Source organism: Melospiza georgiana, chromosome 13 (assembly GCF_028018845.1).
Source record: "Melospiza georgiana isolate bMelGeo1 chromosome 13, bMelGeo1.pri, whole genome shotgun sequence".
Lineage (NCBI taxonomy): Eukaryota > Metazoa > Chordata > Aves > Passeriformes > Passerellidae > Melospiza > Melospiza georgiana.
Genome location: NC_080442.1, coordinates 17,372,123 through 17,398,963, shown reverse-complemented (window position 1 = coordinate 17,398,963; position 26,841 = coordinate 17,372,123). Strand labels below are relative to the sequence as shown.

The 26,841-nt window shown below is 42.6% G+C and overlaps 1 protein-coding gene across 5 annotated transcripts in view; it reads right to left on the bottom strand.

Annotated features, from left to right (window-relative positions):
* Positions 1-21,631, bottom strand: part of MEF2A (myocyte enhancer factor 2A) — a 78,280-nt gene extending 56,649 nt beyond the window's left edge. For 2 of the 5 annotated variants that reach the window (XM_058033811.1, XM_058033807.1), the window contains exon 1: positions 21,328-21,629. The gene's annotated coding sequence lies outside the window, so the exon portion shown is untranslated. Of the gene's footprint in view, positions 1-21,327 lie in introns of all 5 variants that reach the window. The other 3 variants (XM_058033809.1, XM_058033812.1, XM_058033808.1) reach the window with 3 other exon arrangements.
* Positions 21,632-26,841: the final 5,210 nt, after the last annotated feature.

Sequence of the window (26,841 nt, the reverse complement as noted above, 5' to 3'; positions counted from 1 at the left end):
AGGTGTATTGTGGTTAAGAGCAGTTGCATTCCACCATAAAACCTGGATGCTGCCTGTAGCCCTGGCAGCTCAAAGTGTGCAATGGGTAAGTTCACTCACCTCAGTCAACCCATGAGCTGGGACAAGTGAGATCAAGCTGGCATTAAACTCCTCATGTGAAGAGACAAACTTATGTAGACACAGAAATTATTTTCATTTATCTACCAGTATCATCAGAGCACACATGAAAGCCATCTGCAATCTTTTCTGTTCCTTTCTCACAAGATAAGGAATTTTGTCTTTCTGAAAAACCCTATGTACTTCTTTATCTGCGGAAAAAACCCACTCAGATATTAGATATTAAATGCATTTATTAAAGTGGATTCTGTACAGAATCAGATGCTAATTTAATTATTTCACATTATCTCATTTTACTCATTCTAGGTAACTAACCTGTGAACACGATTATATGGAGTTATATGAACAAAAAGTAAACCACAGCAAATTGACACAGTTTATACACAGCTTTCAAGAACCTGCTGAGAAGCATTCCTGCACCTGCAAGAAACCCTAACTCCTCTTCAAAAAACTTCATTGTTGAGTACTCTGGGCCTTCAGGACATTAAAGCATTTCTCTCTCACATGCTGACTGGAAGTCTTGCAGCAGCTGAAGCAATAAATATTGACAGCAAGCTGGCAAACAGCAGATAGCAGTGCTGTGCTCTCCAATTTCACCTGCCTCAGCAAAGACCCAGCCTGCAAGGGACAGCACACCCAGGGCCTCTTCAGCTCCATTATTGCTGCTCTGGCCTGTATTGAAAATGTTTTCCCCTCCAATGCTGGTGTAGCTTTGATCATACCTGCTTTTCTCTACCACCCTGAGAGCCTGAATCTGCTCACTGCCACACAGACACACAGCAACAAAGTTTTAACTGGCTACAAATTATACTGAGAGAAACTTCCAGCACCCAGTTCCGCCCTGTCCTGCTCTCTGGTGATGCTTTGCAAGTCTTGCACATGAGGCCACACATTGCTTAATAAAAACTGAACAGCCAACTCAGAGCAAACACTGCAACAACCATATGCCAAAATACAAGCTACTCCTGACAGCTCATGAGAATTGGAATTAGTGAAGTGGATTTTAATTAGGAAACTGTATTGATGACTGAGTTCTACTTTTCCCTCAATTCTCACCTCATATTCTCTACTCTGAGGCAGGATTATAGAAGCTGCAAGGAAATGCATTCAGACCTGCCTAAAGAAAATTGAAAACAAAACACAGTGACTACAAAATTCTGTCTTCCCACTGGGAGAAAGGGATTTTTCCAGCAATTCAGACGAATTACAGATTGCTAGTTGGTTTTTTAGCAGACTCCATCCTGCTGCCAAGTTAACAGATTTTTAAACTGAGATTTGAAACAAAGACTTCTTAGTATAACCCAGAAGGGTGAGCACTGAGTTGGACCTAGCTCTCAAAACCTGATCTTATGATTTCATCTGGAGCTCATACACTTTTATCCCTGCACAGACACACCTATGATTATGGGCTATGTTTAGATTTGTAAGAATTCACCAACATCCAGTGTCATCATTTTCTCCAGCACACAGCTCCACGGAGGGAGGGGTGGAGACATTCTCCACACTATAAACATTTGCCTACTTTCAAAGCAAGATAGGAATCAAAACAAGCTTACCCTGTACTTCTAGCAGACACCACTCTTAACATGTTACATCAACCAACACTTCTGGAGATTCTTCCTTCTAGCTTCTGGTAGGTTTCCTTCCTCTTTGTCTACCACTGAATGTGCTTCATTTTGATGGTAATATCTGATTAACAACCTCAGCAAGCCTTTAGAGGTGGCAGGCACTCCCCTTTGTAAGCTTCACTTACCCAAAATAACACAAACCCTTTAGTATTCCACAACAGAAACAGCACCACATAAAATCTTAAGGCCACCACCAGTGTCCAGTTCAGGAAGAGATCTGCATGTATGAACCAGATCCATGCACAGGATAAATAACAGCATTTAAAGCAGCACTGAGCTTTGGTTTAAACAGAGTAAACCAAGAGCTCTGCTCTCACACCCTGCTGCTGCCAAATCGTTCCATCTGCATTAGCTGCAAGATGTCAGCTTGGGCATGGAAAGGAAGAATTATTTAGTGCATTTAGTGAATCCTCTGATTCAAAAATGAGAGGATTTGTGCCCCTGCCTAGGTGGAACTGAAGCCACAATATTCCTGAAGAGGATGGTAGTATCCCCTTAAAATTCCCATACAGAGGAGTGACGCTCTTAACACTCAGTGCTTTGTTCTTTTTTCAATTAGTCCAGTTCCTTCAGGGAAAATGCTCACCATGCACAGCTGGGAGAAAGGCAGTAAAGGGAAGAGCAGGTTCTCAAAAGCAGGAGTGTGACAGAGGACAGCAGCAGAAAGAGTTAACAATAAGTTTGTCTGTGACATTTTATCTAATTTGATAGCACAGAACAAAGACACAGACCTGGAGTTTTCAATTTAGTAGATTCAAACAGGCATTAAGAAGAAACTGATTTTCATTCACTTTCAAGGATTTCACCTTAAGGGAAGGTCTTTCAAGGATGCACATGGCATTCCTTGGCCTTCTGAAAATTAAATCAATTAAGCACAAGACTCAGTTCTTGTAAAAAAAAAATTATTTAGAACATCCATGAGGAAAGGAAAAGCATATCATGAAACCAAAGAAATATCTGTCAATAACACTGACTAACCCACAAGAAAGATGCTGGAGCTTTTGCCAGAGGTCTGAGTTTGCAGTGGTGGCTCTGCAGTGTCTCAGATCCAGGCTGCTATGGAAAAAAAAAGGGAACTCCAAAGGGACCTCGTTGTTTTCATAGGGCATTAACTCAGGAGCACCAACCACAGCTTCCAACACAGCTACACCCTCCAGGGCTAGAAACAGGACATTGCTAAGGGACAGAATGGATGCTTTATGGAATAAATTTCAGTTCTCCACTATGCTTAAGACATTTTAATGCCACTTTATTATGTGCATCCTTAAATTACACAAAATCTACTGTGCTTCCTTGCAATTCTTCTGCAAATGCAGTATCTACCAAAACTACAGAAATCCACAGAAAGCATCTTCAATCTTTGAAGGAGTTCACTGGTCCATAATGACAGTGCATCTGGAATACAATAAAAACTCAAATCCAACAACCAGTTATTCAGAAGAAAGTGCCTACACAGACTTCTCACCAGGAAGAGATGGAAAAGCTGATAGCTGGAAGAGGCATGTTAAATCACAGCTGGGGAAGGTGGAACCCTTCACCCCTCTGCCTTCAGACAAGCCTCACTGGCAGGACATGGGGCCACCCAGCCTGGGAAGGGAAGGGAAGGAGCCCCCAAAGCATTGAGAACCCACCTGAATCCTCCAGCTTAAGGAACACAACCACGCAGGCCTGAGGCTGAGGAAATCCTTCAGCAATGTGTTGGTAGAGACACCATGTCCCACATGGAGTACTGAACTCCACTCTGCTGCCTGGATCCAGCCCAGGACATTTCTGCTCACCTGGGCCCACAGCTGCTGTGCAAGAAGCACAGGGAAAATGGGATTGTGCAACAAAACACGGCATGATGAGCAAATCACCTCACTATGCTCAGCACCAAACATCCAAAACCCCTAAATTGTAAACCAACATCAACATCACACTTCCTGCAACAAATCAGCAGGGAAAACACTAAATTTTATTAGGATTTTGCATAAGCAAGATTATATTCCATTAAAGAGATTATCCACTTTTTAATGTTGTCTTGATAGAGGACTTATGTGTGCCACTCTTCCCTGCTTATCATCTCCCAAATGGTGTCCTGCTAAATCTGCAGAAGGCACATAAGTGACACTTTAGCTCTTAAGCACAGATGATACCAAGACAGTCTGACAATATCACAGCACTGCCAAAATTTACAATTGTGGGCTTTCTTAAAGATTAAGTACCTGAGGATCAGATTGCTATTTTCAGATTTTATTTAGAATTTAATCTTTGGTCATCATGGCAGCAGAAAACTGAACTGTAGTAGCCAAATAAAACACTCCAAAAATTATGGTGGATTAAAAAAAAAATCTAATTATTTTGGAATTCTATCTCTCTCACACTGATATGCAGAGACCTTGCTGCGGCATTCCAAATTTTGAGTTGGTTACATCCCAGTTATAAATGGAGTCTCTTTAAATAGTTTTATAACATTTTATTTAATGAACAGAACTCTGAAAACATTCAGAGAAACATTAACTTTTGAGAGCTTCTCTGTTTTATTCACTTGTATAAGATCACATGGTTACTAGACACATGCATGCTAAATATATTACATGCTACCATGGCAGCAGGTCAGTTCTGCACAAGCTGCTTGTATTAAATTTCTCCTGTAAGTGACATTAGACTTCAGCTCTGCTCCAGCACATATAGGAAGAGGCTTCACATTCCAAACTACCATCTGAAGGGGAAAACTATGCCAACACAGTACAAAGTATGCCTGTGCTACTTTAACCCATTTACTATTTTAACACACACACGCAAGCCTTGCATTTATGTTATCTATATTATGAATTTTTCAGATTCAAGACTCCAAAGCTAATGGCTTTGTCATAGTTTTTTGCTATGAAAATTTAAGGAAAAGGTCACACAATTATAGTCTATAATATGTGACATGTTCAGATTGATGAAACTGCAAACACTAAGTATCATTAACTGGGTAGGCTATTCAACTACATTTGAAATCTTTTACTGGTTTAATAAAACTGCCTGGATTCACAGTAACTACTAGAACACATTTTAAATAAGCATCATTGCATATTGTTGTAACAATTTCAGAGCAGATGTTCTCCATAAAAGACAGTGATATATTAAAAAATCCCACATATTGTCTGTACATATATATTGACATGTCTAGAAATACACACACTGGCATATAAAAAGCACAAACAAATCTGAGTTGTCAAAATTAATGGAGCACACCCTAAAAATATTTCATCATCCTCTGTTACAACGCTTTAATATGTCATACTACAAAGGGACACCACTGCAGAGAATGCCAGCACCATGGGGTAAGGAAGGCAAACTCTTCTAAGAGCAGCCTCTAGACCAACAGAGGATCAAGTATTCCACAGCCTCAGATTGGTGCCTTGCAGAATGCAAAGATAAAAGGGGAACAGACTTGATCACAGGGTCAAGGGAGGTTATCTGTATTCTGCTGGAGGAATATGCATTAATCCTCTTCTCTTCCTAAGCACAGAGGAAAGCCTAACTCCAACACTTATCAGTAAGGATGTAATCACAACAAGCTCCAGCTGACATTGGAGGCAGGGGGAATCATACAGACCTTTGGGAAATATTTAGGCAGCTAGCCCACATAAAAATCCTGGACTCTTGCTTCTCTAGTGCAACCATATCCACAGGGGGTAGGTGAAAGTTCTCACAGACCTACTTCAGCTGCAATTGCCTGTTTGCTGCAACCCAGAAGCACATCCTGACACTGCTCCTCCTAAACAGAAATTTTGTGAGATGGTTCATAGTTGATTGATCTTCCCTTTCCATTGGTGGGGACAGCTGGAGACCAGACAGAACTACCAGCAGGCACCAGCTTACCCACAACAGAGATCTGCTGTGGGCATACCAAGAGAACAGGCTATGAACCAAGGTAGAGGTATGCCTGGATTTTGAGCAGATGATATTTTAAAGTAACTCATTATTCAGTCCTCCCTTAATTACTCTGCAGAGCACACCAGCATTTATCAAATAATACACTGTCACAAAGATACAGGATACCACATTTTTACAGAAGGAAATTATTATAACACTTTTAATTTTATTCACCCAAAGGTTAAGCACCAAACTGTAAAATATCTGCAGTATGGTCCTGATATATTGACCAGGTTTCATTTTGACATTAGAACTTCTGCTCTAAGGCACCATGCTGGAGGCACAAAATCATTTCTAATATAGGAGGCAGTTATTTTTTAGCAGGAGAAACACTTAGGTACCCAGAGAAGATGCATTCATGCAGTGTCACACATGAGCACATGACTGAGAGCCTTTATCCGGTCAAACGGCGTCACATGGACCAGGAGCTCACAGAGCAGAGCTGTGCCTGCAGCCCCAGCCGCAATCTGGGCCAGGGCTGCACTCCGGCTTTCTGTGCAGCTGCTGGGAGAGCGCCCCGCCCCCCGAGCCAGGGGAGCACCGAGGCTGTCGCTGCCAAGAGCAAAGGAAAAATCCTCCTGGAGAAGCATTCCTCACCTCTGCAGAGCTGTCACTAACGTGAGCCTGGCTGAATTGCCACCTTCCAAACCTGGCATTTGACTTGCTGCTGCTCGAATATTTAAGCCATCCCTTTCCTACCTGCACCAGAGCTGAACCCATTTTTTCATTACATCTTATTTGGTATTTTTCCCACACTGATGACTTAAGAGGTGCAAACACTGTGACCTGCTATTAGCAAAGTCCCAGCACACCAGGAGCATTCAATAACTCACACACACACTGGATTCCTTTCACAAACACACAGAACTAAACCCAAGAACTGCACTGATAAAGAAACCCCACAGAAAAGTCATGAAATAAGTGAACCAGTCTGCTGGCTCCATACAAAGACAAAACTAGGAATCTACAACTTGTCTACAGAAAACATATTTTTCATCTTTTTAAAGAACATGTTTCTGACTGCACAATTAAAAAGCAGCTTCCAAATTTTATCAATACAGTAAAAACTAAAACTAAACACTGTTTCTTCTGTAAGCAAATAATATTAAGGTGCCTTACAATCTTACATATCACATGCAACAAGTTTTGACTAAGAAAAATAAATGCTCAATATTATATAAAGCACAAAAAAATCCCACTGACCTTGGTGAAGGACTTGGAATTAAATTATCTGCAGCTGTGAAGTGCTACAGGTTACTGTTACTTGAGAATCAAACAAAAACCATCAACAACAGGCAGAAATCAAAATCTATCCAACATGATTATCAATCAAAGTAGAGCTTGCATAATGTAAAACTAGGCAGATGCTCTGGCTTTCAGAGCAGATAATAATAGTTTTATTTCTCCAGAAGTGTTGGTACCTAATCAGTCAGTTTTGGAGCATCTGCTTTTCAAGACCCCAGGTGAAAAGAAGAAACAAAAATCTGTTACTGTAACATACCCAGCTGACAGATGTAGAATTGTATTCATGGAAACGCTAAAAGCCATACCAGAAATGGAGGATATTAAGAAAAATAAAAATACATACTTGCCAAGAGTAGAGCCCACTATATTTGCTTTCTCAGGAGAAAATACACCAGCACTTTAATAGGTAAATGTGCCAGAGAACTCACCCTCTACCCACCAGGAAGTGAAATGAAAGAAAGCCCAAAAAATAGCACAGAAAACAGAAGGGGGTGTGGTGGAAATACTTCTTGTTTACTGGCAACTATCTTAAAAAAATACATATAAACAGCTGAAATCCAACATATTCACTCATCCAGATCATCACACCAAAAATCTCAGGCAACACAGCTTCAGCTGCTTGCAGCACTTGCTTTCAGCCAAGTCACACATCTCCCCACACCTCCCGTACTCCTGCCCTGTCTCACTGACACAGGACAGAGCTCAAGATTGTTCAGCTGCACCCAGGAGGGAGATGAAATTCAGGCATTTGCACAGGGCCAGCAAGGAATCCACTACTGCAGAGGCAAGGCACCAATCTAAATGTTCTCAAAGGCAAAAAAATACTCAAAACAAGGCAAATTCTGCCAATGCAGTAACATGCTGCTAACCTAATGGATCAGCAGGCAAGTTTGAGGTACTGAGGTCTTCCAGGTCACAATTTGCACTTTTAACTCAACCTACAGGTATCAACTAGAGAACTGGAAACCAACGCAAAAACACAGCACTTGCACTACAAAATAATTTATCATTTTTTATCTTGCATATTTATAAATGGCAAGAGCTGATGGAAGTAGCACTTGGCAGAATACAACCCTCAGTTAAAGCTCTCAGAGTCAGGCATCCACTTGGTCAGGTCAAATTACAACAGGCAGAAAGTGCCACCATCACCCCCCAACCACTGCCACACCCCCAGACCTGTGTGCTGCACTCCAGAAGCCTCTGTCACACAAATACCCACATTAAATGAAATTATTCCATCCCCTGTTTTTCCCAATTTGTTAAAGGCCATCTGAGCCAAATCCTTCTTAGAACAGAAACATCAATCTAGACCACAGACAAGTTCTGGAACTGCAAGTTTTATTGAAAGCCACAAGCTTCATTGTAGTTTAATCACCTAAATTAAATACATAAACAAGATTTCAGTTTTTAAAAGGATGACTAACTTAAATTTGCCACATTAATTTACTTTTGAAGGCACTCCATGCAGCAACACTTGCTACACCAAAAAACATTAGTATGTTCTCATAACACACAAAAAATGACCAAAACACACCTAATAAAGAAACAAATGGAAAAAGAGTAAAAGTTGGTGGGTGCTGTCATTTGCTTTACTGGAACACATCAAATAATTTCAGCACTGTTCCGCTCGAGATGTAAAGAAGAGCTGAGACAGGAATTCACAGCTCCAAACCACACGAGACCACGTGAGAAAATGCATCCACCTCAAAAAGCAGGTGCACTGCCATGCACATCTTGCTAGTGCAGAATCACAACTGAACATATTAACCCAGTTTCCCAAAGCCTTAATGATGACAAATATGACACTGAAAACATGTTCTTCATTAAGAAACAGGTTTGCCCCATTTAGGTGCTACAACTAACGAGCATTTTGTGAAATGATGGATTTTCAAGCAGGAGAGATAATGAGCTAAATGCTTTCTGTGAGCTATCCTAACATGCCACTGACTGGCACAGGTACATTAAATGAGTTTAAAGTGTCCTGTATGCATCTACCCAGCTACATTTATCAAACAGAGCTTTACTGTTGATCTCAGAGGGATCTGAGCTCTGAGGGGATCACACAGACTACTTCCCCAAATTTGGACTAATCCAGAAGGCAGATCTAATGAGTAATGTTTTTCCTATTGTATTCTCCTTCAGTAGAGTGCCCTGCCAAGTCTTTCAAATGACAGTGTTATTAAGATAAGTCCAGGAAGGCACTGTACAGGAAAAATAGGCAAGGCCTGTGAATAGGATACACAGACCTCAGATGTGGTTGAAGGATCTTCTAGTTTAGATTTCATACATAAACTGCTTGAGACTAGCAAAAGAGCACTAGAACTCAGAAACACTTTTTAAAAATTTTCTTAAAATGGTATAGATATTATCATTCCTCATTATCCAAATGACTCTGAGCATCTCCAGATTGAGTCCATCTCCCCACAGGCAGAAAATGAACCCCAGGCAGTACGAAGGCTGAGACCAGAAATTGCAGAACAGCATCTCAACCCACTGGAACCTGAGAGTGGCAATCAAAGTGCAGATCTAAAGCTTTGTTCATTAGATTGAACAGTGAGACTTCAATATTTATTGTAGATCTAAAAGAGAAATGTACAGATTCACAAAGAATGACTGCACACATGCTCTCTAAACAATGCTAATCCAATTAGGTATCACTCATTTAGACAGATACATTTCTTTAATTATGCTCAAATTGTCTCCTATTGCTAAAATGAAAGTTAAATTATTTAATTTTGTATGTGAATACAGCAGAGGAGAAGGAGACAAAGACTTGGATTCAAAAGTCCTTGTGATTGCCAAAAGGGGAAAAAAGACTGCTCCCTACACACTCAGGAACCATTACAACCCTTCAGCATTTTTTGCCAAACATGGTTTCACGTATTTTTTACAGCGCTTCAAAAGGTTTTGCTAAGGCAACTTGTGTATTGACAATAATACAGGCACCACGCTGCATTATACAGAAGACAATAGCAAGATCTGAGTAATGTGTATTAAAGAAAACACATTCACTACCATGGGAACCCTGTCAGAATTCACCACTACTGCAAGTCATCCACAGGAAGCTTTTCTGTGCTAGACTTCCCCTCCTAATAATCTCTCCACTAATACCTCTAAGATATAAACATGAACATTACAGCACACAGGCAATGCCCTGGCCTGCAGCATTTTCATCTAAATTGGTCTAACAGACACAAGGCGACAGCAGAAAGAATTCCAGAATAAGATCTCCATCACTTACATCATCAGGACAGCCAAGGATTTCACTGGAACATTGACACTAATTCACTGAAAACTCATTGTAAGCACAGTTAATGAATGTGGGAGAAACCAGGGAAAAAAGAAAGGAAAAAGCCCAACTCCATACACACAACACAAAGAACCAAGCATTACAAGAAATGTCCCAAATCCCACTGAAGTTGACTTGATCTAAAGTAGTCCAGGAAGTTTCACTGGAATAAGTGGACCTTGTAAAGTATTTGTTACTAAGTTTTTAGTAACAAACTACACCAGACTAAAATCATGCCTAGACCAAGCTTTTGGGATCCACAGCTGAAACAGGAAGAGAAGCAAGTTCCCCCTCCCAGCCTCAGTTACAGTGAACTCTATCTGCATGCATAAGGGCACCAGCAATTGCAACAAAATAAAACCAGAGTTAAACATTAAACTACACAGAGGACTTGCCTGGCTACAGCCACTTACAGAACAAGCTCAAGGAACACTGCAGCATTTGCAAGACATTAATGCACAGTTAAAACTCCTTTTCTCAGCTCCTGCATGGAGGCAGAACATCAAATCCACCTGGAAGAAGAGCTCAAACATTACCAGAAGAATTTGTTTTTAACTATGTCTTACAGAGTCCAAATTAGTTTTTCAATGAAGGTCTGCAAACTCAAATGTAACAAAAGCATCTCTTAGTAGATTGTTTTGCAGGGTTTGAGAGATGAAAATGCAGAACCTGGAAGTGTAAACACAGAAGTTTCATCAGACTCCAGAATGAACAGGTATCAAGCCAAAGAAAGCAAACCTTCCCTAAAAAGCATTTTACACATAGAAATAACAGAACTAAATCTTCTCCTTGAAGTCAAGACTAGCCAGTATTGGAGTGCCCTAGAATGAGCCACTATTTCAACAAATAGTGAGCTGTGAAATGCTGAAATCCATTTTTAATCAACAAAAAAAAGCATGGTAATGGCACATAAGTTTAGGGAGTTTATGAATTTCAGAAAAAATGCTCCTCTACTGAAATCTAAAGAAAGGGACAGAAAATACAAAACAAATCACATCACAAGCAACATCCTGAATGTACTGTAGATCAAGCTCCTTTCCCTGCATAGTAACAAGAAACAAAAAGTATTCTAATCCCTTGTTCAAGATTGTAGCAACCACAATAGCAACTGCAGCAGCAGCTTTTCCAAGAAAGGCATTTTAAATGTGGATTTACCCCTCAGAACTGGTGCACCTACAACAATCTTCATAACACATGCAATTGTGCCCTTATCTAAATTTGTATTTGTCTAGAGAGAGGGAAATGAAGCCAGAAGACAAGACAATTATAGAAAGTATGAAACCCAGAGATACAGTCTCAAGGAAGTATAAATGTTAATGGTCGGACACTGCAAACTTTAAAGGTCTCAGACCTGAAACACTGGTAAGCCTGAACCAAGGCATCTGAGGTAAAATGATTCTCTCTGAAGTGTGAGCTGATAAACACAGCCAGACACTAAAGCTACAAACATAAAAAAGAACCCAAGGAAAGGAACTCAACTGGAACTTTTTTTTTTTTTTTTGTTACCATTCCATTTGTATCTTGGTTGAAACCAAAGAGAAGCTGCTTTCTAGTTACTTGATCAGGCTGTTGCCAAATTCCTGAAGGAGAACGTGTAAATCCTAGCACAGGTGAGCTGAATCATTCACGTTCAAGGTCCACTTCTATCTTCAAAAGATTTTCACCTACTCCTCCCTTCCTGCCAGTGGCCCAAGCACTGACACATCTCTGTGGCTGACAGCTGTGACTGGGGCTGGGCTGGCCCGGCATTGTCCCAATACTGCCACCAGATCAGACTATTTTAAGATAAGCTAATTATGCCACTGAAAAATCTTCTAAGCCACTAAGACTAAGCAGAGGGACCACGAAGAATTAAAAGCAGAGAAGCACAGGTTAGACAGAAGCAAGAACTGTGATCTCAGCTCTTGCAGATAAGCCTGCAGGATTCCTTGGCAGATTGCAACTCTGAATTTTAGGCTGTGCTTACTTTCTCCTGCTTCTACAGTCCTAACAAGCACAAAAGGAACTTCACACAAAAGGCTGCTGCTCCTTACACATTCAGAAAATTAGTCATTCAAGCCTTAGAAAAACAACACACCAAGGCCTTTGTGGTTTTCGTGTAGGCATTATCTACATGCATGCAAGACAGCTACAGAAACCAACTTAGGTGCCTTAAAACAAACAGATCTGAAGGAAAATCCTCAATCAGGATTTTGTTGCACAGAAAGATTTCAAGAAGTTTATCAGATCATCTTCTCATTAACATTTCATTCAAGGACTGAATGACTGAAAAGCAGGTAAAAACTTCTTTTGAGAACTACTCAGCCAGTACCCAGCAATATTTTGATAGGTTTTATTCCAGAACAATTCAGCCCTTAAAAAAAAAAAAACTTGTTAAAAAAATTGGATCCAGAAAGTCCTACATAAAGCACAGATATGAGCATCACATAAACTATCTTCCCATACACTTACAAGCAGGCCTCATCAAAATGAAGCTATATTTATTTGCTGAATGAATGAATTCCAGCCTAACATGATATTTAGAACAAATCAAATACTTTAAAACCAAAGCAAATTAAGAAACTGAATGCAGTTTTAAATCACCCTAAACTTTAAGTTTTATCTTAATAAAATTAAATAAAAACACTTAAAATAAGAGTTTGCTAATATTAGACTAGAGCATCATCAATGATGGCATTAAAACCCTGAAGACAGAACTATTTCCACAGCTTTATAACTTTTTTAATAAAATGAGGTTTGCTTGACCACAGTCTATTCTCCCTCATTAATGGTTTCTGATTATATTGGTCACTTTCAGCCAAGTGCTATAGCAAATGCATCGATTATTTCTGAGATTTCCCAAAAGTGCTGCAGAATTTTTGACCTGGCATTAGCAGAGAAGCCCTGGGCAGAGCAGAGCCCTGCGGTGCCCAGAGGCAGCAGGTCCTGGGGGATGCTGGGGCAGTCAGGAGGCCCCTGTGCTCAGCCTGGCCACAGCTGGCACACACTTAACATATGTGGAGAACTGAACAGAAACACACTGAAAAGAGGGGGCACTCTAAAAGATCAGGGAATAACAGAAAAGTTGAAAAATAAGGGAAATGGAAATTCTCCAGGTTTTATTATTTACAAAATCACTTATTTACTATTACAGTTTGGACCACTTTTAAATGTACTTCCACCATTTCTCCATATTTTAATAACATAAATGAAATGGGCTACAGAATACAGAATAAAAATTTTCATATACGCACTGTCTTTGTTCTTCCCTCTTCCCCATACCATGCTCCTCAGCAACCCAGCCATAGAGCTGGAATCCTTTTATCTCATGCAATCACACTGGTTACGCTCGCCTAGAGCCAGTGTTAACAGGACGGTCTACAGATCCTTTAATGACTTCCATCTCCCCCGAGACAAAAACCAGGTGGTGAAAAGAATAAAACAAAAAGGCAGCAAGACCCAATGGCACCCAGGAGTCCCGCCGGGTTGGCTGCAGCCCGGCTCGCTCTGAAGCGGTTCCTCGGTCCGCGGCAGGAGCCGATGGCTCCGCTCACCCGCGGCCCGGCCGAGCCCCCGGGGCTGCACGGGCACGCCGGCATCACCAGAGGGAGCTGCGGGGGCTCCCACGGGGCCGCACCGGGGATGGGGGCCAGCCCTGCCCTCAGCTTGGGAAAAAAGCAGCTTTGGCTTGAGTCTCTTTGTAGGAACCTTCCGATCCCCTCTCAAGGGAATGACTCTGTCACTTCCTGCAGGAATCTGGTGCGAGTTTTACATAAGCACCTTGTGCTAACACTCGACCGGTTGTAAATACGTGTGTGACAATAACAGGACTAGTTCAGGGCATCCTCAGGAGAGAAGTGTAGAAACAAGGATGTCACCACTAGGCTCAACTCGGCAGGACGGGAGCCCAGCTCCTCAGCGAAACCACGAGGGGAAAGCTACGACCAGGCCCGGGGTGTGCGGGGCGCTGAGGGCAGGCCGGGATCCGCAGGGACACGGAGCGGGAGCAGCGCGGGGATCGCTGCGGACACCGGGTCACACCGCAGCCACCGGGAGCCCTGCGGAGATCAGCCCGGGGACACAGCCCGGAGGCACCGGGAGCATCACACCGCCACGGCAGGACACAGCTGGAATCCGCAACTCTGCCATTACCGCTTCACCTCCCGAACAAACCCTCCGTCCTCTACGGTACTTTCCTCCTGTTTTGCATACGGCACCTAAATGACTCCAATAATGAGGAACGTTCCGTTTGAAAATCCAGAGTTTCCAATCGTTTCAACACCACATTTTACTAGTTTATCGAAGATACTGAGTTACCAGTGATAAATAGAAACACTGACCATTAGCTTTTTCCTTTTTCTAGGGGAAAAAAAAATATAATTTATCAATTAAGATAATTCTTGCTGTTTCTGCCCTCCTCAAATTTCATCTCGTATTAAACCCAATACAAAGCCTGGAGAGTCGTCTTAGATTTCTCTGTGCTTCCCTAAGAACAAGTGCTTTCTACATGATTTTGTAATACAGATTTTATAAAATAGTTTTTAAATTTCAGTTGTTCCAATTGATAATTTTTCCTTTTTTTTAACAGCTGTTCAGGTTGGCAGTTTTTATATTTGTGACAAAGGAAACAACAAGCACCTATTTAAAACTCATGATTATTCTATGACATCCACAGCCATTCCATGTTCCACATGCTCCTCGGGAATTTTCAGGGCATTTGTGTTCATAATTACAACTTCTGCACATCACCCTTATTCCATATCTCCAATATTCAACAAATTCTTGCTTCCATCAACTGACCACATCTCTCTTCAGCCATCCACGACTTTGTCTCCTTTCCCTGAAGGAGGAGTTCTAATTTAGTGCTTCCTAATGGAAACCATTAATATTTGTACTGCTGGCACTTTTTTCATAGCCCAACATCTCTCCAAGCAAAGATCTTCACATACATTTCAATGACAAAAATTTAAGACGCCACCATTTGGAATGCTATGAACAAAGATAAGGAGGACAACAAGAAGACAAAACATTAAAAACCCCAACACTCAAAAGAAACACAGGAGGATATTAACAAAGTCTCTTGGAGGAAATCCTTCTCCTGCACTCAAAAGCTTCAAATCCCTGAAGCCAACTATTCAAGTAAATATGTGTATTATTAAACTCAGACTAACAAACATAATTTGACAGCCTATAGGCTCAAAAATTGTAGAAGAAAGCGCTTTTCCTTTTTTGTGGGCATCAAATGAAACAAATTATCTTGTGCTGTACCTCTGACTTCCCCTCCTTCACCCTGAAACCAAGGGGATTCTGAATATAAATTTAAGACACCTGACTTAATTAAAACCTCATACCATTACACAATAATTTCAACAGCTTCAAGGAAAAATAAAAATTCTGAAAATTTCAGTTTATTACCCTCAGTGCCTGACAAGATAATAAAAGAACAATGATGATGGAACATCCCCTTTTCTCAAACACTCTCAGAAGACTCATTGCTTTGAAAGCTCACACTGGAAGAAGCAACATTTTAAAACTGCTCTATACACCAAATTATTAGCAGTCATTCTTGTCAGCTCACAGCTTTTAAAACAGGATGCATGCACTCATATCAGGAAGAGGCAGTTGCTTGTGAAAGAATGATACCAAAACCAAGATGTCCCTCATGCTGATAACCTCATACAATGCATCTGAGCTATACCATACAAGTTTTCCACATGACTGTCTATTAAATACAATTCAAAACATCTGGAGAAAGATAACCACTTAAAAACAGTCACTTTCTTTGATATCTGAGGGGGGGAAATATTACAACTTTTTTTTCTCAGCTCTTGGACTCAATTATTGCAGATTTGGTGTGATACAGGGTGTAAAGTCACATTATCCTGACAGCTTCCATAAGTTTCTCTACTGGACACTGCCAAGACAAGGCTGTTGTGCCCTTTGTGACCCCTCACCTTTAGGACATGTGTGTGCATCTGAGCCCCTGAAGGTTCAGCCTCTTGCTTACTCTCTTCTCTTCCAACTGTTTCTAATTCTTCCATATCATAAAGAACACTAAAACAATCTCCTCTGAATTCTGTTTCTCAATTCTGTATGCCACAACCCTCAAGAAAGAAATGTGTAACAGCACAGCCCCAGCACAGCTCAGTTACAGACATGCTTACACAATTATACAGCTAAAAGTTTAATAATTTAATCCCCTTGACCTTCCAAACACGAAGTGATCACACAAAACTAAAAGATCAGGCCTGTGTACATTGGTATGAAACCTCAGCTCTGGTCCTGACCACAGCCTGCAAGTGTCACTGCACGTACAGATGACACATCTGCTTTACATATTGTCACAGGTCTATGGTGAGCCTGCAAACAATAAAAACAACACCAGTCCAGTCCATGAAATCCTAAATTACAGTATCAGAAGCAATCTGGTTTTCAAACGAAACTGAGTTACACAAACACTCAAGGAGATTTGAAATAAATGGGAAAAATCCTTCTTCACCTCTATTATCATCATAAAAGTATCACGAGCACAAACCCATCCACACTACACACCCACTCCTAGGTGATCTCTGACCATGACACATTTCTCTCTGAGTCAATTTGCTCCTGATTAGAAAAAAAGGAAAAGCTGCTTTGTCATCAGTGCCTGGTGCACAGACACCTACAGCAAGCACCTTTCCACGACTCAGCTTGGTGCTAATTCCCAGCACCTACTTTCTATCTTGCTGTACTTCAAACAGGCATGCAACAATTCTCAGCAGCTCCCAGAGAAATCACAGAGCAATGCAGAACACATTTTCAAGTTTCCAGGTTGGCCCATAAGGACTTTGCCAGAATTCAAAACCTCTCCAGGGACAGAGGCAAATATAACTGGGAGACCTACCTAATTAAGCATCACTAACATTTTGAATATAAAGTAGTTAATTCCCTGAAAAATAATTCAATTAATCACACTCTTATTAAGAGGGATGTATTTTCTTCTGATCATAGAGGCACGCTTGTACTGCTACAACACATGGAACAAAAAGCAAAGTGCTCCCACAGAAAAGGTTCTGCATTCCCCTGCACTACAATTTTGAAAAAGACTGGTCACAAAATTTAGCCTGCCTTATTCTAATAAAATTCCTTCCTAATTCTTCACTGTAGACACACATTAAGAATAAAATCAGAAAATATATAAATATATATTCTATGTATAATTTAAAATATTCTAACTAGGTGATTATCTCGGACAGGCAGGGGTGAAATCTCAGGAACAGAGGAGTCTTGCAAGACATTAATTCCTCTTTAGTGTCAAATAGAAATGAGAGCACACAGTACAGGGGTTTATATTTCTAAAGAAAGTTATATATTAAATATACAGAAATCTAGAAACATTGCTGCAGAACAATTAAACAGAAGCCAAAACAATACCATTGATTTAAAAAAAACCATCAATGCCTTAATATGGAGGAAAAAAATTTCTTCTTTTCAACTCCCTAAGCAGCAACTTGAAAGATCAAGTGTTAAAATAAAGAAAGTACCAGATGAGGGGAGTGGTCAGAGGTAGAAATCTAGATCAGATGCTTACTTTCAAATAAATGAAGCAGAATCTCTTATTGCAGATAGGAGTCATTATTTATGAGCTGGTGCTGTGCCTCAGAACACATGCAGGGGGAGGGGAACTGTCCTCTCACACAGGCTGGGCTCCACTCTCAGTCATCCCACTCTGTCCTCTTACACTGGACACTGCATCAAGGACCTCACATGTATTTTCATCAGCTGTCCAAAAAAAATTCCTCAAGTTTTTTACTGGAAGGCCAACAAAGCTAACTCGGGGGAGAAGTGAAAGAATGTCTTGTGTCATCTCCCAAACCACCTTGCAAACATCCAGGGAAAGAGCAGCCTTTAGTTATTTCACATCTGACTGCACCTTGAACCACGGGGATTGTGAGTACAAATGCAAGGCCCCTAAATGAAAACCTCATAGCATTACACACCTTCAAAGTCCTTACTGACTCCAGTGGCAGGAGCAAGAGTTAAACCATCCATCCCCTCATCAGCAGCACCTCAGTGACCTGACAAAGCCATCCAGGCATCACTGCTCACCTCGCAGGGCACAGGAAGGCACAGCAGCAAAAGGGAGTGCTGTGTTTATGTCCCCTGGGTACTGAAGGAACCAAACCTGAACACAAAGCACCAAATTCACCCATATTATCACAGACAGATTCTGACTTTTGTTCCATTTGATCCATTGAAGAACACATTATTACACATGTGAAATAATGTCTTTCCAACACAATAAATGTGAAACCTTAAAGTGATTTGTGCATAAGAAGCACATCCATTGCCACAGGATGTTCCAATTAATTCAAAGGAAGATTCGTTGCAATGAGAAGGAAAAGGAGATCCCAGTGCTTTGCACACATTTCCAGGCTGCTGTCGGAACTGAGGAGGCCTAAAGCCCAAGGTTTACCAGAATATTTAGTCCTTTAAAAATAAAAAATTAAGAATTTGGTGAGGCGAGTAAAATGTGCTAATGGTAATTTTTAGAAAACATATACTTTTAGAAATTCAACTAAACCCCACAGACCTCTCTCAAGCTAGGCATAACAAACCACAGTTATAACTAATTCAAGATATTCCTTATTTAGGAAAAAAAGTTGCCAAAGTGATACAGATTTGCTCATTACACAGCATTAAACTACACTTCTTTCAGTACTCTGGAGAACTAATCAGCTGTGTTTTGTTGGGAGAGCATGGCTGGGAGCAGGCAAGGTAGCATGGCATTGTTCACAGAGCAGAGTGGTGCCTCCAGGCTCTCTGAAGCAGCACTTGGGCCCAGAATATACAGAATGACATCAACAAGTTATCTGAGAAACGTGGCCAACATTCTAAAATAAACCCATAAAATCTCTGCTGCCCGCATTCACCAGTTTAAGGTGAACCACACACACTTCAGCTCAAAGGTTCCTAAATAAGATGAGTCTTCTGCCATAATGAGCTGGTTTGTTCTCCAGAATTATTTCAAGTTTTCATGCAGCCATGTCCTCCTCATTGTGCTAGACCAACATGACTCAATTTCTCTAAGTTCATAAAACTCAATGTTCGCTTTCTTCTCCATCTGTGCTTTCCCAGAGAAAGAAACTCACATTCTAGTGCTGTAAAAGCAGGGATCTGCACACAGGCACAGCATTCCATGGCAGCGCTCGCTCAGAGGTGAGCAGTGACCACATCGGTTCGAACACACCGAGAAAACAGAGCAGGACAAGCCAAGAGCCAAAGAGCTGAGGCATTCCCACCACCCTCTGCAAATGTCTGCTCACAACCAACCCCAGGAACGCTGCAAGGCTCAGCTGCCTCAGAGAAGGAGTTCCGTGCACACCAGAGCTGTCCCTGCCACTGAGGGATTCTCCCCCTCTGCCCCTGCACGGGGACCACGCCAGCTCCAGATGTGGGAGAGAATCACGGAGGAGAGAAATAACTGACCAGGGCACTGGGCTATTTTCTTTATGAAATTCCAAACTGAATGTCCTCAGTCAAAAAAGGCTCATCTCCAGCTGCACAGCACCATCATAATCCCTTAATATCTTGACAATTTGTTCCATTCTCTTATTTTTGATTTGCTGGCTTAACAAGTATAGAATTTTAAAATATCATTGAATAATGATACCCTTTAGTGAACAAAGGCACCGACATTACATCCTTTATTATAATTTATTATAATCCCTCTAAATTATGTAATTGAATAACATGTCATTTTGCACATATTCTAACACCTCAATGAAAAAAAAATAGTTTAAATGAGGAACTTCACACTTCTCCCCCAAATGCAAATCACCTGTGAGATAGGAGGAAAAAACCTAAATATTACATTCTCATACGTAAAAGGCATTTTAAATAATTTTAAGTAGAGACAGAAGAGATGACAGGAATGTTGCCCTGACATCTTTTGCACAGGTATTTCAATACCAGATACCAATAAGAAGACACCAGAATTATCTAACAAAATATAGCTAGCTACTTCTTAAAAAAAAAAAAAAATTGCATAAGGAACAATTGTGTGTAGACAGTTCACATAATAAAGGTTGAAAGCTCATAGCCCTCTTCATGTTAGATAAAAATTTCCCAGACTGTAAAAACGGTTTAAAATAAATACATTTACATTATCAATTCCATACCAAACCACTTTATTTTCCTTACTACTGTTTACAAATTATTCCTTTTCCTTCCTCCTTTGTACTTCCCAAAACCCCTTTCCCCCACCGCTCATAACAATTTTAGTCGTTGTATGGCTATGGGACACAATGTTTTTACACTAAACAATTTTTAAAAACCCTCTTCTTAAATTATCTCTTTTTTCCCCTTCTCAACTCTGAAATTAGTCACCTGTCAAACAAGGCACTATGGTCAGTTTTTCTGAGCAATTCCACTCTCCTCGCCGCTTAGCATCTCAAAAGCAGGTAAAAATTTATTGTAAAAGACAGCTCCATAAACTTAAAAAAATTAGTCTTCCCAGTCAGCAGCGGACCAGTCCTTTTTCCTCACGACTTCTGCCGCCGAACACAGAATCCTGCCGGCAGCACAGCCCCGCTGTACCTTCAGCCTTCTCCCCCCGGACACAACAGCCTGGGGCTCTCACCCCGGAGCGCTTGTCCCCCTGCCATTCCCAGCACACCTTCCTGCGGCGCTCACTCAACTCCTGAAGCGTTCGCAGCTCCCCCGGCCGACCCCCGGCCGCTCCCGCATTCCACGGACGGGCTCCCGGGGAGCCTTTTCCTGTCGCTTCCCCGCTCGCTGCGATGTCGCCTTCCCCAGCGACACCCAGCACAAAGGGTCCTTTCCCCGCACCCCGGGCGCTCCAGGGCCGCGTACCCCACCCTCCTCGGCTCCCTCCCGCCCGGTCCCCGGGCAGCTCTACCGGCCTGGCCCGTAAATGCCCATCCCCTGCCGCGGGAAGTTCTGTGGAGGCCCCGGGAACTCGCCCACCCCGGGACCCCGCCGGCTCCCCCCGCTCCGCTCCCTCAGAGCGGGATGGGGCCGGCGGGGGGGGACCCTCCTTCCTTTCCCCCTTCCCCTCCCGCCAGCCCCTCGGCCGCTGTCCCCGGCCCCGGCCGAGCCTCGGGCTGAGGGAACGCGCCCCGCTGGCCTCGCGGAGCCGGAACCCCGGGACCCCTCGCTCACCGCCGCTCCCCGCTCGCTCCGCTCCCGCCGCGGCTCCTCAGGAGACACTGACACCGGCGCACGGATACCGCGCCGCGCTATTTTTGGGAAACAAGGCCCGACCGCGGCCGGAACTATAGCTCGTCACACTCTTCTTCAGTGTCCTTCCGCACGTTTCTCCGCGCAGCTCCGGCAGGGCCAAGGGCGCTCAACGGCGCCGGGCAGGGGCGGAACGGACCGGGGATGGCGGGGAGGGGCGCGGTGCTCCCGCGGCGGGCGGTGGGACGGGCACGGCCGTGCTCCGCACTCGAGGCATTGCCGGATTACTTTGTTGGGCCGGGGAGCGGCCGGGCCTACATTCCTGCCCGCCGACCCGCCCCGGAGTGACGGCGTGCACAGCCAATCGCACCGCCCGCACGGGACAGCCCGCCAATCAGCGCGCAGTTGGTGGGCGGGGCGTAGCGAAACGTGGACGCCTTGAGTGACATGGGAGCGCTCAATCAGAAAGGGAGGGAGGGAAGCAACAACCAATTAGAGCCCAGTGGGGGCAGGGCCGTTGGGAAGGGAACGCCCCTCCTGCCAGAGCTCGGCGGGCGCGCATGCGCAGAGCGCGGGGCCGGGTGGGCCGGCGGTGACGCAGCGAGCCTGGCCCGCCCCGAGTGGCGCCTGCGCCACCGCGGGGCCTGCGGGGCTGGAGGGCGGCTCTGGGGCAGTAACAGCGAGGGCTTGGGGCAATAACGGCGAGGGCTTGGGGCAATAACAGCGAGGGCTTGGGGCAGTAACAGCGAGTGTTTGGGGCAATAACAGCGAGGGCTTGGGGCAGTAACAGCGAGGGCTTGGGGCAGTAACGGCGAGGCTTTGGGGCAGTAACAGCGAGTGTTTGGGGCAATAACAGCGAGGGCTTGGGGCAATAACAGCGAGGGTTTGGGGCAGTAACAGCGAGGCTTTGGGGCAGTAACAGCCAGAGTTTGGGGCAATAACAGCGAGGATTTGGGGCAATAACAGCAGGGCTTTGGGGCAATAACAGCAGGGCTTTGGGGCAATAACAGCGAGGGCTTGGGGCAGTAACAGCGAGTGTTTGGGGCAATAACAGCGAGGCTTTGGGGCAGTAACAGCGAGGGCTTGGGGCAGTAACAGCGAGGCTTTGGGGCAGTGACAGCGACTCCGGGGAGTGGGGCCGGTGCCCCTCCCGAGCCCGCTGCACGGCGCTGCCCCCGCGGATGAACAGCTCAGCTGGCCCTGTGTGTCACCCTCTGAAACCACCGTCGCCTCCCCAACACACACACATATATATAGTGTATGTGTATATATAAAAATACACACTCTGTTCTCTATAGATACATTTTTATATACGATGTATCTATATACACTGTGTCTAGTATATGGAGTATATATGCAATATATAAAATATATGTATTATCCATATATACACACTAGGTATATACGTATCTATTATATAGATGATATTATATATATATATAATAGTGGATATTATATAATTGTGAGAAATAGCCACTGGTAAAATTGAACAAGGACAAGGTTGTAAAAGCGAAACTATTAATACAAAGTCATTACACTATTAAATATATAAATATATATTTTATATAGCATATATACTATACATATTATGCATTATAAATACATGTGGTATACAGTAAATACACACTATATTAATTCTACTCTAAATATTAATTGTATACTATATACCTAATTGTAAGTATAGTGACTATCTACTGTACAGATATATTTTAAAAATAATTTAAAATAAAATAAAATTATTAAATTAACATTAATTTATTAAAATAATACTTTTTAAAATAATTAAAATTCATTTAAAATTAAAATTAATTTTAAATTAAATATATTTTCTGCCTGGCTTGCTGTGACTCTCCCAGCTCTGAGGACATGAGCTGTGTCTCCACGTTCAGACAAAGGTGACAGTCCACCTCAGTTCCAGCTCCATGCATCCATCCCCACCTCCCATTATCTCAGCCAGAGCTGCCATTAATTGTGCTCTAAGCAGAGGAGACTGCTCGGGAATCCAGAATAAAAGCCATCAAATGGGCGTCGTTCTCCTTCACAGAAGGCGGCAGCTGAAGAGCGACCCAAAAATAAAATTTTGATGATAAAATGATACTTGCCAAAAATCATCTGCGCTCTACAGCTCTTCCAGATTTATCCTGTGAGATACCCACAGGCTCAGAGTGGAGCGACAGGAGCCATTTCACAGCTCCAAATCACTGCAAAGGGCACATCTCTAATCAGGACACCAGAACCAAGGGGGCTGTCTCTGAAAAACAGAGATCAGAGGGGTTCTTTGTATTTTAGAATGGTGTCATTAACTGAAGACAAAAAGGTGGCTCCACAAAAGGTTGGGAATAGGATGCCAGGAATGATGACAGAAACTCCCATCGGGGAGGGTGGTGACCATGCCATGGGATGGGAAAAGGTGGATCCTCCATGACCATTCCCAAAAAGTGAATGTTAATTTCTGGTCCATTTCCAGAAGTTTAGCACAAATGGAAACAGCAGTTCTCAGCTCTCAGAAATGCTGGAGTTCAGGGTTTGTAATGTACAGATTCGTCTGGATTTAAGAGTGCAGCTAGTGAATAAATTGAACAGCTTCTGAAACATCCACCTTTTGTTCAAAACAGAGGTGCAAGAATAGACACTTCTTGTGGATCTAGGAAAAAGATTGCAAGAAGTGAAAAAGACAACAAAATATAAATATTTGCCATCTACAATCATATTTCCAAACTGCTTATTGCTGATCTGTAATAATCAGGAAGATATTTAAATCCATACAGTTTTGTTTCAATTTCAAGATGAACAGTCTAAATGTCATTGATTTTCATATGAATAAGATTTATTCTCTCCTTCCTCACTATACCTATCATCCATAATACCTGTAAGGTCTATTACTAGAATCTAATGATTAATACCACAAAATCCTCTCTTGACAGCAATATGCTGAGAAGATGTTAAGATAAAATACTGAATATTTAACTTATAAAAGTCAGTGGGAATCTGAGTAAGACATTGAAGCAAGGCCTGAGCAAGGACTTCTGGATATACTCATGAATTATTTTCAGTACATATTATTCCAAGCTGGCAAAAAATAGAGCAGGAAGCCAAAGAGATAAATAATTGGTTCTAATCTGTCCTTTTCAGTGGCACCACAAGAATAAGCAGAGCATGTGTTGCTCAAGGGATTTCTCTATGAGCCTTGCAAACAATGCCTCAGAGGCACAGAGCAGCCTCCTTCCCACTGAAATGCTTTCCTGCCCTGCTGGAAACACTGCCCTGTGCAACAATTGAGAAAAGGAAGTGCAGAATTCAGGTTGCAGTTGAAATTCCAGATGTTTTTTCCATGTGTGATGATGTGCTGCCGCATCTGCTCCTGCAGAACCCTCCTGGGACTGGTGGGGAACCAGGATGGGTGGTGGGGAGGGCACAGATGTCCTGATGTGTCACAGTGAGTGACAAATGCCACCCCTCAGGCTGACACAAATAAAGTCACAGAGGAGCTGGTGCATCAAAATCCTGAAATCACTCCCTGACCTGATGGTGCTGCAGTGGGTTTGATTTCCAGGACAACTGCAAAGACCAAATTCTCCTGGATAATACGAAGGGTGCAAAACTGTAGGTAATAAAGAAAAATGTACACTGCTGAGAAAAAATGGCAATCTTTGTAAGATTGGAGAAGCAGCAACATAAGAAAGCCCCAGAGAACATCACACTGGAGTGTCAATATGACAAGGGAAAAATTACCACAAGCATCTGCCAGGATCACTTGTGAGAGAAAAGGGAACAACCACTGACTGCATTTCTGCCCATCCGAGGTACAACCCAGAGACTGAAAAGAGCCCCCTGAAATCTCTTCCCTTGGCCAAATAGCAGGCACTGCAATTTCCATGATATCCAAAGAGAAATAAACTCAGAGCAGAGCAATAGCAAATATAAAGAAAGATAAGGAAAAAAGATAGCAGTGTTCTTAATTTTAACTGAATAGCCTCAGAGTTGCATAGAGTCATCATCCAGCAGTTGTTATGGCAATAAAGCTTTCCCTTGCATCTCTATTTCAGTGCATTTCCACCCACCCATTCAAGGTATTTTGGAGGCACTACCACCAAAATCAGACCTCTACTAACTTTCAACTTACATTTTAGGACCTTCTTACAATCCACTCCAGAGATGTACCATGGCTTTTCCTCCTTTCAAATGCTCCTTATATTCCGGAAATCAGCTTTTTAATCTTGTGTCCTGGAGCAGAGAATCTGATCCCCATGCTTCTAGAGGTGAATGTTACATAAAACCAAAATGCAGGACTTTTAAAATCATAGCTAAGAGGAGTAGGGGATGTTATGTAGGTTTTGCATGTTTGCCAAACAATTAAGTTACCCTTCAAAGGGAAGGGGGGGGTCTAAGAACAAGGTTTTCAGAACAAGGTTTCTACAAATCACAGGCCAGATTAATTCCTAACATTGTTCCTCTTACAATGGGGGAAACACTCTGTGAATGAAGATTTTGTAAGGGACTACTGATTGCAACAAAACCGAATTGTACTCACAGCATTTCAGGATGGGAACTCGCATTAGAAACAAAGGCGAGGGGCAGGGGGGACTCCCACCTAGGGAGCAGGAAATCAGAGAGGAGCAGATAATGGTTCCTGGCCATTAAGGCTTTGGGTAACCCTGTTAACCCCGTGGTCACCTCAGCACAAGCACTGCCTGTCCTCTCTCGGGGAGCTGCCTGGGAACAAAGTCCCCTGGGCTCCCTGTCTGTGCTCAGGAGTGCTGCTCTTACTCTCTGTGTTCCACTACACACAGATAAAATCAAGATTTCCTTATTTTACTGAAGTCCAAGTTGCCTGACAATGCATGAATTAAATTCACTCAATCCAGCCCATAAACTGCTCCCTATAAACCACTCGTACTTCCACATCATTATATGGTATACTCACTAATCTGATTGCCTTGGGAATATTTGTTTTTCCAAAACTTGTGGCCAAGGTACATAAGATTAGATCAGACACAGCTTGTCTAAGAATGCTGTTATGTGGGTGTACAGTGTATTTGCTAGTTTTGAGTTACAGGTAAAGGTACTCTTTCAAATTCTTCCAGCCAGGGGTGTGAGCTCAGTTCCCTGAAGTTTTCTGCTGCAGCACTTGGAACTTTACATTTTGGTGTTCTAACACTGGAGGATCAACAGGGAAATGCTGGCGTTGCCTCACCGAGGGCACACCCAGCCCGGACCTCAGCAAAATTTGTGATATTTTATAGGTCCCACAAGTCTCTCTGGGATTCACGCTCTTCTGCTGGGATTTTCTCACCATTCTGCATGTTAACATGAACCAACAGCTGGGTTTAGGAGATGGGCTATAAATAGCAACATCATGCTGCGAGCAAGCTTCTTGGAAAGTAAAGAAAATACGTTATTTAATGCACTCTGACATTTGCCTTTCCTCCCCTCATTCCTAAGCTGCACTCCTGTAAACACCCCTAATGACAAATGCAAAGAGGTTGACTTGTTCAC